This window comes from Apium graveolens, chromosome 11 (genome assembly GCF_009905375.1).
Source record: "Apium graveolens cultivar Ventura chromosome 11, ASM990537v1, whole genome shotgun sequence".
In the NCBI taxonomy this organism is placed as follows: domain Eukaryota; kingdom Viridiplantae; phylum Streptophyta; class Magnoliopsida; order Apiales; family Apiaceae; genus Apium; species Apium graveolens.
The window spans coordinates 177,947,598-177,960,163 of NC_133657.1; the positions used below are offsets into that span (position 1 = coordinate 177,947,598).

The following is a 12,566-nucleotide window of genomic DNA, read 5'->3' on the forward strand; positions in this document are numbered from 1 at the left end:
TTCTTATTAATTCTGGACTATGTTTTATTTGAAAGCATAATACAGTCATCTCTAAGCATCAGGAGTGGGGTAGTAAAACATGGGTAGATTTGCTAAAGGCTCCAAAATGGGCACTCTCATTTACTTGCACTTTCGGTTTCCCTCAATTTCCCATCAAAAACCATAGCTTCTTACTCTTAGTCCTCTGTGCCACCACCACCTAAACAATCTTCTCCTCCAACACCTCATCCTTATCCCTCCAAATTTGGTAGGAACCGTAAATGATTGCTCTTTTTTTTCGGTTCCATGAGTGTGCATGTTCCTAATTGACCAACCTAACTTTAATTTTTGAATTATTTTAATTATTTAACTTATTTTCTTATTTTTGTAACATAATTAACATTGAAATTTAGTAATTAATTTACCTAATAAATATATGCAATTTTGTTGTTGTAGGGAACTCGAGTTGAAAAGGCTTCGGTGGAGCGGAACCCATTTGAAGATGACGATGTTGATTCGGATGCCGATAACTACCCCCTGCACTAGTTAGTCTGTACTCTCAGTATGTTAGCTTTTGGGACTTGTAGCTGTATAGTGCATGTGGATAAGTTGTATTTTAGATGGAATGAAATACTCAGTGCTTGGGTATTTTGTATGGTGATGATACGTTTTGTAATTTAACTGTCGGAACTCATTTGTTGAATTTGTGTGATAATTACTTAGATGTAATTGATGCTGATGGAATTAATTATTTCAAGTAACCTTTGGTGACTAATTTATTATATCATATGTGTTTAAATATATTGGTGACTTAGTATACTGGGGTCCAAGGTGTACATAGGCTAATCGAAGCAAAATTTTTATTTCAGAAATAACACTTTTGTTAGACTGATTTCGGTAGTATTTAATTCCGTCAAATTAATTCACTGATATATATTATATGGAACTAAAATCTGTGGAATACACATTCTTCTGGTACTAAATGTCAGTGGTATTTAAATTCAGTGGAAATAAAATCCGTGGTACAACATTTCGTAGCATTTAAGTCCGTGGTTATATATTCCGTAGCATTTAATTCCGTGGTACTAAGTTCCGTAGTATTTAAGTCCGTGGTAATATATTCCGTTGCATTTTGTTCCGTGGTACTAAGTTCTATAGTATTTAAGTCCATGGTAATATATTCCGTGGTATTTCAGTCCATCAAATTAAATTCCGTTGAATTAGTTCAAATATGACGGAATTGTTATTTACTACCTGATTATATGACACGGTGCATGAATCAATCAAGTTTAGTTTAATTCCACCAATTTCTGTCGAAAAAAGCTATATACCACAAATTTTGTCCCGTGAAAATAACCCATTTTTCTTGTAGTGCCAGTATAGTACTATTAGTTTTCGTTGTGAAAATGTGAGAAAGATTTATATTTTAATTTGTTTTGATGTATAATATGAGATTGAGAAGTAAAGAGGGAAAACCAAATTGTGATAAGGGGAAAATGAATTATTGACGGGGAAAGGAAATCATTAGAGGAAAAAAATGACGGTTCCTGTATTTCTAAAAATATCAAAATTTTAAAATAGTTATTTTAGGAAAATAAATTTTAAAAGAGTGTGAAATTAAAAAAAAATATTTTGTTAATTATAACTGATTTAAAAAAATAGATCTTTTTATTCGAGACCGAATACCATGTTAAAAAGTAGTACTTTTACTAGATTTTTCAATTCATTTAATGTAAGAGAAGTTTGACACTTTTTAATTATTTTTTTCTATGAATATAATCTATATATCTTAATATTCGTACGGTTCGATTATCGAAAAAATCTTTGAAAAATTGATCTTGTTAATCGTGAACGGATCAAATTTTGGGGAGGAGTACTTTTAGTATATTTTTTAATTTCCATCATGCAAGATGAGTTTCATTTTTTTGACCAATTTCTTTGTATGATTAAAATCGATATATTAACATTCGTATGATTGAATCGTCAAAAAAATCAATTAAAAAAATAATTTGGCTCATCGGGTAAGAATCTTGTGTTTTGGGGTAGTACTCTTACTAGATTTATATTTCTATCATGCAAGATGAGTTTGAATTTTTGTACAAATTAATTGTTTGATTATATATATATATATATTAATATATATATAGAGAGAGAGTCTTACTCCAATACAAACTAAATTAAAATACAAACTACAAACTACACCTCCCACACACAACTACACATAATTCCCACCATTTTTAATTGAATTTTTCCCATCAATTAGTGAACTCTTTTTAAAATCTAACTTTACTATATTTTTCTACATCATCCAACAATCAGTATGAATACCATATTTGATATGTTTTGACGCTAAATCACTAATTATGTCTACGAGAATCACTAAAAGTACTAGTTCTAGAATTAATACTGATTTCAGTTTACTGATTTGGGTAAGTTTAAATACTGATTTGTCGTCAAAATATAGCAAATATGCTATGCAAATCGCTGAGTGGGAGATGAATAAAAATACGGTGAAATTATTTTTTTTTAAAAGTTAACTAACTAACGGGAAAAGTATAATTAAAAACGAAGGGGAAAGTGATTAAACATGTGGGTCTCAATGGTTTGTAGTTTATATTCTAATATTGGTTTGTATTTGAGCACTTGCCTATATATATATTTATATTAAAATCCGAGTAGCCGGATCGTCAAAAAAATCATTTAAATTTTTTTTTTGGTTTATCGAGAAAGAATCTCATGTTTGGGCGTAATACTCTTACTAGAGTTTTCTATTTCTATCATACAAGATGAGGTTGAAAACACACACACACATACACATATATATATATGAGGTTACGCTAGAGGTTAAGTGGCGCTTTACGATCGTCCTGGTCTATCTTTCTAATACTGAAATTTTAAAAATATGAAAAAATATTGTAAATAAAATATGTGTTTGAATTTATAAATATGTAGAGTTCGAATACACATAACATAACTAGAAGTTATATTGGAAGTTTTAAAGTCGAGGGGTTCAAACTTATAAAAGAAAAAGAATTCAAATTTATAAAGAAAACATCAAATTATTTGCCTAAACAAATGAACGAAATATTAGGACACCATTTGTCTAGAATATTGTTAATATTCAAGATAATAGTTTTAAAATTGTGCATGTTAATTGTCCCCTTACATTGTCTCCAATGTTATCAATTACTTTAAACTTCATCTAATGTCTAAACTTTTGTTTGTTCGCTTATTATAATAATTATTTTAAATATTATAACGTTTGTCGCTATTTCCAAACAATTGTGTTAAATATTTGTTTCTAATCAAGTTTCTTATATCTATTAAAACTGATTGATTAGGGTTATATAATTTTTCCCACTTTAACTATGCTAATAATGGATTTCTGCAACATTCCAAAAACGTTGCAATAGGCCCAATACATGTTGTAAAAGATTAAAAAATTTTAACGGCAACACTTTTCTGATGTTAGTATTTTTTATGTTGTCTTAGTGTTCAAAGGAAATATTTTCTTATTTGAGGTAACACCAAAAATTATACTGCCAAAAACTGAGTGGGACACACATCTGCCACATCAGTTGTGTTGGGCTCTCATGCGGGACCAACCTACCACGTCAACAGTGTGGGGCCCACAACTGGGGCACACCAGTGATAAGTCAGCAGTGTGGAACCCCATTTGGGACCCACATGTTACACGTCTGCAGAATTTTAATTATTTTTTAGCGGTGTTGGATTTGCTCGTGCTACAATAGGGGTCTATGGTAACACTTTCAGAACCTTTGGTAACATGGATTAAAGTGTAATCATAGACATCTTATGGTTACACTTTCAGTATCTATGGTAACACTAAACACGTCTAACCAAAATTCTATTGCAACACACCTAAACCTTTGGTAACACCAAAAAAAATGTTGCAATAAACTCTTTTGCAACATCATGTTTGCTATTGTAACACTTTTTTTATAAACACTCTTGTCTCTGCTTTTATATTCTTTTATATATTATAATACCTTTTACTATTTTTACCAACATAAAAATATAAGTTGTTGATACTTTGCAACAGTAAAATCTTAAATACATATTTAACTTGAGAGTTGTTAATCAAGTTGAAATTCAACAAATACAAAGTACCATCTCAACCAAAATAAATGAAATTTTAAATTCATCCAAAACTCAAGCTCTTTTATAACGGTTCTAATTAAAATAATGTTATTCTTTTATATTTGGTTTACTTGTTTAACACCATCATTTGTTCCTTTATCATACATATACATAATACATATAATGTTGAAAAAAATATCAAGAGAGAAGCATATGCTAACACTTTTAGAGATATAAGAACCAGGAAAAGAAGTCAGACCTCTAACCTACCTTATGATTTGATAAATTTGGTTAATTAAGATATATGTGTGGTAAATTTTTCTCTGAAGCTGATTTTAAATACTAAAACAGAACCCGTCTTAGACTTCCGAAGATCACCACATATTCTTCGAATCCTTTCTTCAATCTGCAAAAATAATACTTACAAGGATCCAAAACAAAATAAAGAGCAGTCTTGCCAACACGTTAAGAAAGATACTTTATTGAATTCTAACTAAGTACAACTGCTTATCATATTTAACAAAAGATGATTATAAAGTTAAAAGAATAGCCAATGCAAATTTTGTTCAGACTTCAGAAATAGACTAATTTTGTGTAACAAGGACTAGTTTTGAAACACTGTGATCGGTTTTTGTACTACTGGAACCAGAGCTTTGTAGCTGCTTTATGTGCTAGAATATTCTTTAGTGGAACATGATCCTATACATTTGAAACTGTGGGGGTTTCTGTATCAAGTACAATACTCAATTCTTCTTTACAATGTGTTATTTTATATAAATAATATCGATTTAATGTTTATTAGAGATTATATATCACAAAGTCCAAGATCAGATCCGGCCTCATGACCTAATGAACATTCTTACCTGGGTATTATCAGCTTCAACTGTGCATGTTCCCAATTTTGGGAGGTAGACATTAAAGAAGTTCCAGAATATTACCTCTGATAGATGTGGGGCTTGTACGAACTTAAGATGAAGAGAAGCCGTGACATATAGTAACTTATCGATATGTTCAAATATGACACAAAGCCGTCTCATGTCTTCAATAAACAGACTGTCTGAATTTATCAGATTTTCTGCAACAGAAATTTGGAAATTTAGAATGTGAAGATAAAAATTTCACACATCAAGGAACGAAGATGTAACCACAGTTGGGATATGGGAGCTTAGTTTATTGTGAATCGATGCTCGTGTAAGGCCAGAACACGGTGTTCAGTTTATTCTCGGAAGAGACATCCAATTTATAAAATGAACTGATGTTATGAGGATACAGGAAAATCAATATTATGATTAAGAGTATTCCCTATAATGATATGCAGACAAACTAAATGTCTAGCAGTGAACTACAAATTGTAGTAAAATACATATGAATCATTTTTACAGGCCTCTTTATGTAGGGGAATCATGAATGTATCATGAAGCTTAACCTCCTGTACAGACACAATTAGAATTAAATAGCCAGAGAAGAACATGTTAAACTTTGTAGAGACTGCTCAAGTTCCCAACAAGCCATGACTGCATCCATTGCATGCACTCGAACATGTTGTTGTAGTTGATCTTTGAATGAAGAAAGGAATAGAAAGTAATATGTCTACATCAAAAGAGATACAAAGCAAAGAGCAAATTTAGATAACCAGAACAACCTCTTGCATCATATACATAACACGAAAGCTATAAGCTCAGTAACCAGTAAGCTTCAACCTCTAATCTCTCTCCAGACTAATTTACGTAGAATGTAATTTACTTCTTAGAAAATGATTAGTTTGAGGAATAAAAACTGAAGATAAAAAGACATTCCATGTACAAGGTGGAGGAACAAGTATAAATTCTGCAGATGAGTACCAGATGATCAAATTATTGTACTATAGTGTCAATTATTTTAATATGGCATCTTTATTCCAATGCACATCAGATAGGTGGATAAACATTCAATATTCAACCATGACTGCACAATCATATCTCAAAGTAAACCAAAGAGAACGACAACAGACCTATCCACTCTGTAGCACTCGACTTCCTCGACTTACTGGTCGGGATTCCCCTTCCTGATACCATAGATCATATACTAACTAAACCACAAGATTCAAATTGAACATAACATTTTTTGATTCAACACTAAAAATCAGAGTCGGTCCTTGCCTTCGGTGTTGTTCGGTCAACAACTATAGTAGAACCTCCCAATTCATGGGTTTCAGCCATTAAGTCATCCACCGATTCTGTTACCACAAAACATTACAGGTGGAGCCATAATTCAATTTGGGAACGAGAATTTGTACGATAATATATTTTCGAGATGAGGAGTGAAATAAGTAATAGTATTTATACATGCCTATACTAACGTATACATAGACAAAAAGAAAGTGTTTGGGCGCCCTATAATAGTATTTACACATGCCTATACTAACGATAACATATTTGCGAGATGAGGACTAAAATAAGTAATTTGGAAATTATTAAAAAATGCTCAATTGAATATATTGCAGAGACAATAAATTAACAATAAAATTAGCATAAAACTGCACAAAAAGTTCATTCATCAGAGAATTAGTAATGAACAAACAGAGCCCCAGATCAAAAAGCTATATTTTTGGGAAATAGCAAAAACTCTGGGCACACAAACTATATGTGCGAGGCACTTGCAGACAAAATTTATTAGTGGAAAGAAGAATATATTGGAAATTTTCCTTACCAGTGAGTCAAAAACCCCTGCCGGCTCAACTGACAACAAGTTGTTTTCAGGTACTGGGCTGCTCTTGTGCTAACCTTGAATTCATTTATGGTTGAAAATTATCAAGCATATCCAGCAAGAGATTAGAAGATAGACATTTGAGAACTAAGTAAAAATAGTATTTCCAATACTTCTTTTCATGTATTTTAATAACTGATTTTGTTACGCAAATTACAAAAACCCAAAATATAAATCGAACCGAAAATCCATAAAAGTAAACGATACAAGAAGATAAATCATAGAAGAAAATTAGAGCATACCTGAAGAAAGCCCCAAATTACTATAAGAAAAAAGCCCCAATCTCTACAAACATAAACCCTAATCTCCAAGCTCTAAGCTCCAGGTACTGACCCGACTAAGGACCCTACATAATAAAACCTAATCTCCAAACTCTTAGCTCTGACCAACTAAGAACCCTAATTTTGAACCCATGGATGTTGAAGATGAGTGCTTGTTAAAGTTTGAGTGTAATCGACCATGTTTAGTAGTTTTAAGTTAGTGTATTTTATTTTACTTTGAGAAAAAAGAACGGGTCAAATTTTATCTTCTGGGCCGCCCAAATTTTGGTTAAAATTTGGCCAACTGCCAAAATATTTAGTTATATGGTAACATTAATTATAATATCAATGCTAACACTATTTTTTATTTTACAAAAGTAATTTCATCATGTCTATGGTAACATCTAGAATTCCCTACTATAACACAATTAAAAAATGTTACCTCATATCAAATTTTAGTGAGTTTAGGTAATATTTTTGCTTGTAACACCAAAAAAAGTGTTGCTACAGGCCAAATATGGTGTAGTGAGTAGATTATCATAATGGTGCGGGAACATGTTCTATGGAAATATCATATAATTATGTTTTGTAAGGCCGTTTATGGCGTAGTATTTACATGTGATCCTCAGTAACTCTTGGACATCTACATCGTTTCTATGATGAATATGTGCAACAAAGTTTTGTCAAGGACGTGCATGAATTTAGGATTACAATTATTCCTATTTAAAGAAAACCTTATGAAGCAATTTTCTTTCTTCTGTACTGGTATAAGTTATTTCTTCTTTTATGCCTTGCTTGAGCCTTAAAATCCATCACTAGATCCAACACCATCCTCCATATTATGCAGAACTCAAGAAAAAAAATAATGAAAATCCAAACTTTTAAGAATTTACCTCAAATCCACCACCATCACAACTTCAATGAAACACTACCAAACTATCAAATTATAGTAAAAGTATCAATCTTGTTGGGTTTAAACCCAATATGTATGAGCTTAATGATACAAGACATAATTAGTCTGAGTAACATTTGTATGTGTTGACAATTATTATCATATTAGGATTGGGTAATAGTTGTATGGGTAGACAATTATTATTATAATCAGATTTGGTATGTCTTGTTGGCTAACTTTGTATCGGTTGGGAGATGCTTGAGCATTGGTTGGCTCAAGTATCGATTGGAAGACCGTTGATATGTTATTGTTTTAATTGGTACGAGAATGCTCAAGATATAGGACTTAAGTATCGCTCGAGAGCGGATGCTTGAGTATGTTTGGCTTGAGTATTCTAGTTTTAATTGTGTATTATTGATAACTGTTTTGATTAATAATACAAGTTGGGACGTGGATTTTTAACGTAAAATATATTATTATGTCTGTACTCTGAATTAGTAGAACTAAATCTCGAATATGTGTGTATTTCCTCCTAACAAGTGGTATCAGAGCCAAGGTTCGGGTTTGTGATGATGGGTTGGAAGAAAGTTCGAGGTTTAATTGGTATGATGGAGTACGTTGATGGGTTTACTGACAAAGTTACTTATGGTATGGAGGTTGACTTGCACCGTGGATCAATTCCTTCGGACTCGAGGTGCAAGATAGACGGGATCATTGCAATAGTTTCAATGGTTTGATGGTTGATCAACCAGGTGAAGAATTTGGATGATGCTCGTGATGTTCTTCAAAAGAGGCCGAAGGATTGTGAAAGAAAGGATCGGGTGACTCAATGGTTAAAGGAGGCACTCGTGGTTGATGCACGTGATTTTGTGGATGGATATGTCACTATGATGAGTAACGGTAGTTTGGAGTTATTGGAGGTGACTATACGGGTCTTAGTGATTCTCAAAAGTTAGACAAACGACATGAATGGTTTTTTATTCAAGGGGAGGCATTGGCGAACAGACGTCGATGGCTTGAAGATGACCGTTAATTCGGTTGTGAAATTATATTGGGTTGAAGAGGAGGATTGTTGTAATAAACCCAATATGTATGATCTTAATGATACAAGACATAATTGGATGGGGTAATAATCGTATATGTTGACAATTATTATCATAATGGGATTTGGTAATAATTTTGTGGGTAGACAATTATTATTATAATCAGATTAGGTGTGTCTTGTTGGCTAGGTTTGTGATGACTATATACATAGTCATGTTATTATTTTCATGTATGCTTAAGAGATGTAGCCGTCTGTTAGGTATGAATACAATACAGGGGTGGTGAAAGGAATATGTCCTAAGTCCAATCATGTATTAGGATTTAGGAATAACTTCCTGTGTAATCTGTTTTGATTTCATTGATATTAATAAAAGACTTGTTTTGTTTTTATTACGGGCTCTATCTATTTAAGTGTTTAAATAAGATATACCATACTTTAGAGTAAAACTTTTATGGATTATGATGAGATCATAATAGTGAGACCTAAAAGATGATAACTCTAAACTTAAATAGTTCCTGGTCATAGGATTACTAACTGGTAATTAATAATCCGCAAAGATCGGTACATACTATGCTTGCTTCATTATGAAGGATGTCGGTTCTGATAGACATTTGTGTGGTGACACTATAGCTAGTATGTAGGTGCTTATTATAGAATAAGTTCACTGAACATGACTCGCACAGCTGAACAACTGATGGAGTTCACTCACGTGTCAGCAGTTGTTCACAAAGTGATAGTTGTACAAGTATCCTTAGACTTGAGGTCATCATAGTCATCTTGTGTACACTGAACTATGCTTTGGTTTAGTTCTTAGTCTCAGGGGACAATTATAAGGGCTCTACTGAATATAGGAATTTGTACACGAAGATAGTGTATGATCAATAAAGGATCTACTCCTTCCAGTGTAGAAAGAGAATGTTCAATGCTAATCCACTTATGTTAGTTCAGGAATCTCTGGCCAGAGTGAATGAAATTAGAAAGGAGTTTCTAATTTGCATAGAACTACGCATAGTAAATGCTAAGCAAGTGATTGAATTAGATAGGTTTGACACGAGATCCATGCCTTGTATTTAATCAAAACATTGTAGGGTAGAAGGAGTTTATTTTACGGTAACTATTCACTGAATAGGTTCTTGGTATTCTAAGCATTGAATTCGTATTATCCGGATAGTCACGATATGCTGAGAAGTATCCCTCACGATGTAGAATAAATATGATTAATTAATTAATCATATTTAATAAATTAGAGAATTTATATAAATAATGATAAAATAGTTTTATTATTATTTATTTCTACTACCGGCTTAATATTGAACCTACAGGGTCACACCATAAAAGGAGAATGATTTAATGGTGGAGGAATTATTTAATAATGGCTAATAATTATTTATTTATAAAATAAATAATTAATTGGAAAATTTAATAATTGATTAAATAAGATTTAATTGATTATAAATTAATTAAGAAAAGTTCTTAATATTATTAATTAAGGATTTAATTTTTGGAAATTAAATTAAGAGAGAGAATTATTTCTAAAGTGTTTAGAAAAAGAATTAATAATTAAAAGGTGTTTTAATTATTAATGAGAATAATAAATGGGATAATAATAATAATATTTATGGAAAAATTTCAGCTGAAAATTTTACCTATAAATATACTATTATAAACCCTATTTTTATTTTTGATCCCCAATTTTTAGAAAAACCTAATTCTCTCCACCTCCTCCCCCTCCTTAACGTCGTTTTCTTGGTGGATATCGGTGGAGTGCTTCCGATCGTTGCTTTTGGATCACTAATAAAGGTTAGTAATCGATCCCTACGTTTTTACCATGATTTATATGCTTTTATTTGGATTTTATGTGTGTAAAAGTGTTTTACCTTGCCTCCGCTGCGATTAAAATCCAACAATGGTATCAGAGCATAGGTTGTATGCATATAGATCTGTGGTAAAAATTTCAGAATTTTATGTGCTTGTATGAATTAATTATGATTTTTACAAGTTATATCATGGATTAATTTTGTCTGATGAGAAATCGTTTCTCAGAATAATTTTGAATATTGATCTGGGTTCTACAAGTGTTGTAGATCGTCTGGGTATTTTTCTTATATTTTTATGATGTATAGATTTTTTATTATGAATTTTTGAAGTTGTTGCAATTAAATTCGTAATTAAATAAAGATATATATATATGAATTGTAAGTATGTATATATATTTGTACATCTGCTGCTGCTGTTGCTTGGCTGTGAATGTCTGACTGCTGCTGCACGGAGAAAGAGACAAGGAACAGTGATGAACAGTACGGCGGCACGGTGACCAAGAAAAGAGAAAACGGCGCGTGCAGCGTAGGTAGAAAAAAAAGGGTTGTCGCGCATTCCGGGAATGTGTTACACCCTATGGCGCATTCATGGAATGCGTTACACCTTTTAATTGGTTAAAAGGGTTGTAACGCATCACCGAAATGCGTTACAGGGCTTGTAACGCGTTCCTGTAATGCGTTACAGCCCGACTATCCACAATAAATTTGTTTTTCTGGGAGTTTCATAACTCCGTTTTGGGCGTGCAATATACCGTTGTATTCATTTTTCCGAGGCGGATCTAATGGAGTGATTAATTTTAGTTTATATAAAAGTTTTGAACTGTTTATATTTCCGAAAGTGTTTTAAAGTTGTTTTTAACTATTTTAACTGCTTTTAAATGCTTCATGTGATACATAGAGATTTATTATGCTTAGACCAATATACTAGATGATGTTACATGCCTACCTTGATGTTTATTCATGTTGATATATGTGATATATGCTTAGTTTATCATGCGATGATAGATTTAGGTGAAGTTAAATGAACATAAGGCGTTTGTTAGACAACCTAGTATAGTGAAAGTGTTTCATAACCTTAATAATAATATTATGAATACAATCAGGAGATTCTTGTGTTTATAAAACACGTAATTGAATATGAATTTTCGATATGAGATAAAGGATGAATCTGTCAACAACAGATTTCTATCTGTAAGAAAGGGTTATTAAGTGACGCCTCTTGACAATGCTCCACCCGATCTGGGAATCATCTGATTATTGATTATTGATTTGAAATATTTAATTTAAAAGGAAGAATTTCTTCATAATATGATTATGTTTGTAACATAATATAATCCCTCTAAAATTAAATAATATCAAGTAGTAATTGGCCAATGACACAACGGGCTTGTGTCGGTCATAGCCTTCCAACATGATAGAAAGTAGTTCTTATTTTTGAATCATTGTCGGTTCGTGCTACAGCCGAGCACTTTGATTTAGAAATAAGAAATACTTGTCTATTACATAGAGATGTGTACATTGAATAAGAATCTAAAGGTCGATACGTGCCACAACCGTGGGCCTTTGGGGACTGATTCAACTGTACGGAATGTTGGGTTAGACTTGACTTAGAATATTGAGTTTGTCGTGCCACAACCGAGACTCAGTTATTCAAGAGGCTAAAGTTTGAGTAGGGAATAACATAAGATGTAATTGACAAGATTTGTCTGCCTATTGAACATTACATG

General features: G+C 32.1%; 1 long non-coding RNA gene across 1 annotated transcript; it reads right to left on the reverse strand.

Annotated features, from left to right (window-relative positions):
- Window positions 1-5,423: 5,423 nt before the first annotated feature.
- On the reverse strand, window positions 5,424-7,267 carry LOC141696929 (uncharacterized). The gene is made up of 4 exons (XR_012564551.1): window positions 7,068-7,267; window positions 6,769-6,842; window positions 6,071-6,295; window positions 5,424-5,670 (listed from the first exon to the last, which is right to left on the reverse strand). It is a non-coding gene; the product is annotated as an uncharacterized LOC141696929 (long non-coding RNA).
- Window positions 7,268-12,566: the final 5,299 nt, after the last annotated feature.